This window comes from Hetaerina americana, unplaced genomic scaffold (genome assembly GCF_022747635.1).
Source record: "Hetaerina americana unplaced genomic scaffold, ioHetAmer1.1.p SCAF_8, whole genome shotgun sequence".
Lineage (NCBI taxonomy): Eukaryota > Metazoa > Arthropoda > Insecta > Odonata > Calopterygidae > Hetaerina > Hetaerina americana.
The window spans coordinates 70,799,856-70,806,782 of record NW_027287427.1 but is presented as its reverse complement, the minus strand read 5'-3'; the positions used below and the strand labels follow the sequence as shown (position 1 = coordinate 70,806,782).

General features: G+C 39.8%; 1 non-coding gene across 1 annotated transcript; it reads right to left on the bottom strand.

The window, feature by feature from the left end:
• Nucleotides 1-6,249: 6,249 nt before the first annotated feature.
• On the bottom strand, nt 6,250-6,321 carry TRNAP-AGG (transfer RNA proline (anticodon AGG)). Its single transcript has one exon. It is a non-coding gene; the product is annotated as a tRNA-Pro (tRNA).
• Between the last annotated feature and the right edge of the window lie 606 nt (nt 6,322-6,927).

Genomic DNA, 6,927 nt, shown 5'->3' with positions numbered 1-6,927 from the left:
ACCTCAGCTGTCGGTCGCCTCCCCTAAAAACTACTACCAATAAATTGATCAGATTTCTCGAGATCTGGAAAGGTAATTCACGGGATAATAGCTTTAAAAATGTTCAGCAAATTCGTCCGTCTTGAGTGTACATCTCAGGTGATTCCATGCAGTAGACAATACTATTTCGTTGCTATGCAACTAAAGTTCAGTTATAAAAGAGTGATTTTAATGCATATGTGATTAGTTTTTCAAAATAATTTCTATGGAAGTTTCAAATGATCTTTCAAAGCAATCAAGAAGGAAATGTGAGACTTACCTTCAAGTAATCGGGCAGAGTATTTCATGAAGGACGCAACACTTCAATATAAAATGAAGATTTCAATTCTATTTAAAATAAGTGTGAACAAAACTTTTGCAGTACACATTGAAAGTGGTTTTCAACACCCTTGGATACTGGTTCGTACCCATTTTTAAAACAATAGCAGTAGTCGTTTTTTACATATTTTATGCTGAATAATCTTTTTCTACAGTGTTCCGCTCGTGTACCTATTCTCTTTCACTTTTTGCGTGGATGGTAACATTGCGCGTTACCGGAGTCGTATTCGCGCTCTCGATGCGAATGCAAAGGTGTCTATAGAATGGAAAGGGGGCGAGCGAGTCGATGTTTGCTAGCTCACATGTGACTCAATGAGTGGTCTCTCCCGTCTTCGGGGAGGAGGCCGAGTGCAATGTGGCCAAGGTCAAGCGAAACGACTTGCACCTGTGCGCGAGCGAACCTCCTCGGCCCGCTACGCAGCCCCACGCATGCGACTGACACGAGAACCGCCCGTCCTCTATCTGCCTGCCTACGCTCGGGAGGCTATAAACTTTCACCGTTCTTTCTTTGACTCCCATTCCTATTCCACCGTCACTCTCACCCGAGTGGACCACGCTCGGTATCACCTCAGCGTACGAGGTGCCAAAGTGTACCTACACACACACACAGACGAAGTGTTTTAGTAAGCCGCAAAGAATAATTCCACCCACACCATCTCGTTCTTCTCATGAACGATGTGTAATATTATAATCTGATGTAACGCTACGGCTCTTTTCCATACTCAAAATGAAAAAGATCAAAATTTGCTCGAACCTAACCGATTATATGCGTGGCGTAGATAGGCATACGTGTGTGTGGTTGTGAGCGAACGTGTTTTTATGTGTGTGCAAATACATATTTATGTATGAGGGAATATTAATACTGATAAGCCTTGGATCCTAAAGCCCACCGTCACACGCCCTTGTGGTGGCTTACGGAATAGTGTGTAGGTGGAACACTATTTGCGGTAAAAGTTGGAGGTCTTCAGGATATAAACAATTTCTGGCTTTAGTATGCGGCATTCCATCTTAAACTTGATAACGGAAACTATAACTCCACAGACTGCCTTTTATTGACTTGAAGCCATGGTTTCGACGATGAAGCATCATCATCACCTGATGATGACACAGCGTCGAAAATATAGTCAATAAAAATTATTCTGTGGAACTGTTGTTTCTGTTATCAAGTTCAGATCTTCAGGAATAAAATATATGCTGGACTATAGATTGGCTTTGGCCAGCTCCTGCCTTTCGATTTTAGTACCCTTTCTTTCTGCATACTCTAATGAACAGAGAAGTAGCAGATGAAATTATTCATTGGATTTTATGAATATTTATTTAAATTGGCATAACCTCTTCCAGCCTTGCGGATACTGAATGGAGAGTCTTCGGGTCATGCCAGGTTCATATCTCTTGTAACTTGGGTTAAATACAGCCCGTGTAATTTTTTAAGTAGCAAATCTTCTAGTGAAACCGCAAGCGGTATAAGAAAAGGAACTGCCTTCTCTTTCCCCGAAATGTATTTATTTCACATTCCTGTTCGAATAATGTGAACTCTAACATCAACCATGAATCAAAATTTTGGTTGATCACTTTTATTTTGAGTTTAATTTACTTGATTAGGGTAGAGAAAAAAACTTTGCTATTCCACATAATAAGGTTTATTATTTTACGCGACCATGGTTTCAATCATCGTCAGGTGGTGATGATGCGCAGGATTGAAACCATGGTCGAGTAACATATTAAACCTTATTATGTGGAATAGCAAAGCCTTTTTTCTCTACCCTCATCATGAAGGAATTCCACCTAGTTAAGCCCGAAACTGTTATATTTAATTTAGATCACAAATATGCCATGTGAAGAATTATATTTACAGGTTGAAGATTCTAGTTAATCTTATTCATTTTTTGAACTAGTAAGAAATCTTTTTCTTTATGTTAAATCGCCATCAGCAAATTTACACTTATGTATCGTCAAAGTCATGAAAATGAAAATTTGACAAATTAGTTCTCAGGAGGGATCACTTTTGGCAATCAAATTCAGCAGTGCTAGAATACATTACCAGATTTACGTTATTCCCTATATTACAGCATGCACCATTGTGGAAGGCTGTAATCCAGGCCAAAAGGATATATTTTTGATGAAGGGAGAGGTAAAAATAACGGGAATATTGAAGAAATGGAAACGGAAACGCCTCAGGAAAGCAACATTATGTGTCGCAACCAAGAGGAAGAATAAAGAAGGAGGAGCGGAAAGGGTGATCAAAGAACAGTAGATTGCAAACTACATTGAGGAAAGAATGCTGGCAATAATTTAAACACGGCAGGAAACTTGGATGCAGAGGATGGTAAGCTTGAACTCAGAGATAAAGGGGAGACTGTTGGGGTTAAGCAAAAGATCAGTCATTCTTCCATGACCAAAAGAGGCTGAAAAAGAATAGTTGAAAATAGTTTATGGTAATGTACGGTGTTAATTTTAGTGATCGGTGAAAATTAAAAGCACGACAGTACAGAGATCTTTGAGTGATCAAATACCTATTTTTACTGGTAAGCTATTCATCTACATCTACATAATACCCCGCAAGCCGCCGCAAGGGCGTGTGGCGGGGGGTGTTAGGTAACCAACCGTAAAAAGGAAAAATACCACATGCAAAAGAAACAACACGGAAAATTACACCCACAGCAGCGCACACACTCATGCAAAAATCCCTTCATCCAATACTCATGCAGACACATATACCGCAAAACAACTAAAAAACTGCACCCCATGATGCAGCACGAAAGCAATCCTACAACACGGAATCCAGGACACAACAAGCAATAAATTGAAACATCACTACCACATGAAAATGTACCACGAAACACTCTACCCCCAAAGAGTCTATAAAAGGCAGGGAATGCGACCCAACGTTGCAGATAGCAGGAATTTCCCCCAAATTATATTGCTATTCATAATAAGCTAGTCACCATCAGTGGTAGACCCAAGCAAAAAAGGGACTACGACCCTGGGGACCACAGTCCCCAACGTGCGAAATATTTATGAATATAATAGGGCTACAGCTTATAACTATTTATATGGCGGATACTACTTATGAATACTTGTTTTCTCGTGAGCATAAAACATATTCTGTGTAGTGCCTCGTTGTATCCAAATTAGTAAGACACATGTTTCACGATTTTCAACTTTTCTTTACGGAGAATAACTTGTAAAATTATTTGTATTTTATGTATGAAAATACCATCCCCGTGGGCTACAACTTTGAGGTGGTGGATGGACTTGAGTATTCTGATGACCCATTGCACGTGCCGGTGAGACCACCGATGATTGCTCCTGGTAGGATCAGCGAAGGAAGAGATGTTGGTGAGTCAGGGGACAACAGTTTAGGAGCAAGAAGTGGCCGCGGGAAGAAAGCAATAGAGTTCTGTAGAAGATGAAACTTAATCATAACGAAAACTTAGTTTAAGCACCACAACAGGTGTAGATGTTCATGAAATATGCCCGGGGATTAAGTAAGATATCAGTTAGGCTATATCATGGTTAGACAAAGATTTAGGAAAGGCGTTACCAATTCGCACATGTTTCTTAATTTTATAATAATTTAGCGTAACGACGTATTCAAAATGTTAAAACAGGAAAGTTGTTCGAGGAAATGGATTTTAAAAGCATTAACCTGGACGAATAGAAAGGTCTAATACCTCGTATCAGCAGTCTGCAGAGAAAATTACGAGTGGGGACAGGAGGGAATGTACAAAATAAGACAAATGGGAACATATTAAAGCGATATGGAAAGCCGCAAACAAAACCAGAGGAAGAGTCTACAGGAAGAGGAAAGAAAACAGTGAATTATAGAGGATATGTTTAAAAATATATTTGAGGGAAGGCAACAGAAGTATATAAGCAAACAGGTAGAAGAAAGCTAAAAAGTAAAATAATTACCTTAGGCTGGAAACTAATGAGGCGATAGAAGCGTGGTGAAAGACATGGATATGGAAAGTCTAAAAATGAAGGAATAAATTAAAGCTCTGCAGATTTTGAAAGCACTGTCAGGAAATAGGAGGAAAAAATTCATACAAAGTAAGTCAGGAAAATTATTCACTAAACCAGAAAAGATGCAAAAGAGACGGAAATAATATGGTAAAGGTATTATACAAGTAATATTAGACATAGTAAGATAATGCATATAGCATAGATAAGTGTAGCTTAGGTTTGGGTATACTTGAAGGTGAGATGTAAAGAGCATTTAAGACAATGAAATCAAATAAGTCAGAGGAGGTAGACAACATTCCCGCGGAACTAATTAAGGCTTTAGGAAAACGTAGCTGGGAGAACTTTAACGGACTAATTCATAGCATATACGGGAGAGGAATTTGACCGAAAGATATGGGCAGATGAGTGGTAGTCCTGTCCCAAAAATGGGAAAGGAAGCCATATGTAAGAACTAGTGAGCAATTAGTTTGATATTACATGCAGCTAAAGTGGTACGATAAGAGAATGGAAAGCAGGGCAAATGATTACGTAGGAAATGACCAGTTTGGGTAGGGGAAGGGCAATGTACGCAGAAGAAAAAGAGGAAATGCGTTTAGCTAAGAAGCTTTCACAAGGAGAAGGGAATTGGAGACACGGACGCTGAGTATTAATTTTCAGAAAAGACTAATGAAAAGTAAGAAGTACTATGTATGGTGGAGGCAGAGAGGGAATTTTCGCGAAAAAGCCGAAGTAGGTAAAAAAAGGTAGATCCGGAGCACTTTGATTGTTGATGTGATGTTGGAGAGTGTGCGGAGAGTGGAGTTCGTGGAGAATGTTTGGAAAACGAGGAAGGGGAATAGAAATAGGTATTTTGGACGGAAAGAAGGGAGAAAGGAAGTACGCAGGAACTGAAGAGGGGTCTATTTTAGTCTCGGATTCCTGGTTGGATTTTGCTAGGAGATGCAATTAAAATGCATCGTTTTACCGTTTTATACATGGGTGGTATGAAAAGTTTCCGATCTAACAAAGATACAAGATAATTTTTCTGAAATTTTAAAGGTCGGAAACTTTTCAGACCACCTCGTAGTCTTGTCTCCATCAAAAATACACATTTACATATAGAATTCCAACAAAAATATGAAAATTTCCTCCCCACAATAGAGGTTTCCTATATCAGCTACTGCTCGCCAAGAAATGATGAGGAAACAATTTTATTTATTTAGTTTCCTAAAACGGCGCTATTTCTCTCTTATTTCATCACAGAGGTAGTGTATCATCATAGAGTTAGCTCCCGCAGAGCAAAATTCTCGATTGCACTTGATTGCTGTTGATTACGCTGATTGACGTGGGGTGGGTAGTCATCTTCTTTCCCGTCATGCACACCGAGCGGAGGATAATCGGAAGAAAGCGGTGGAGGGAGGTCGGATAGGAAGAGGAAGGAAAAGGGGACGCGAGTTCATTTCGTCCTTGGGTCGAGCGCGGAAGTTTGCCGTGCGCGAACTTGAAAAGGCGAGAGTCGGAACTCACCGCGTTCGTGAAAGGTGACGGCGGCAGAGGGCTGAGAGTGGATGGGGGAGTCGTGGTACTTTGGGCAAGAATGCGGACGGGGGGCGCGGGAGTGTTTTGTGTCTTCCGAGAGTGGAGACGTCGCGTCAAGGTGCGGCTAACACTTGACGAATTCTTCCTGAGTTATGAGTGTGAGGAACCATAGCGAAAAGGCTCCATGATAAGAATGAGATCAATGTCAGCCAGACCGAAGTTGGGACGTTGATTTTCGGGTAAAATTTTGCCGTAAGGATGGATAAAATGGAGGTGAAGGAAAGCAAACGAGAATCACTAGGAATGGTGGAGAAGGATAGAGGATTTTTGGGATAATTCCAGTGGATTCAATGTCTATAGTTTGTGGCGAGATTGAATCTTTTCTACCACCTGTCCCCTAAAAAAATTGGGCTCGTCTGGGATTTGAACCCGGGACCTCTCGCACCCTAAGCGAGAATCATACCCCTAGACCAACGAGCCAGTTGAGAGGATGGAAAAGGTGAATTTCAAGCATTTTAATTGGGGATGGAACGTTATAGATTGGTATATGAGTGAACGTTAGATAGCCGAGATAGAGAGTTGAAAAAGCCATTCATTTTGGCCGAAATGCGACGAGGAAAGGAGAATACGGAGTTGAAAAATTTTTTATTGCATTTGGGGTGTCATTTGTGCCTGATTGAGTGAGTCTAAGAAATGTAGGCGTGTCTAGTTTGTGGCCATTAAAAAAACACCTCAAATGTTAGACTATAAATGGTAGTAATAACTAATTATATCAGAATCAAACTGATCTTTATATGTATTAAAAATAGAAATGGGTTATCACAAAGGACATTTAAAGAAGGATTGTTTAAGTTAAATCAACAAGAATAAACGAAAGGCGTTCAGGATAAGGAACTATTTTGTTCCGGCATTGACTGGGTGATGATATTGGGGGTCGAATTATGTGCCATATAATTGATTGTGTCAAAATATATAAAATTAATATATCAATGCAACAATTAAACTAATATATTCATAATTTGGAATCACTGATTACGTTTTGATCGATGTAAACTTGTAAAATGGTAAAGTTTTACGAAAATAAGA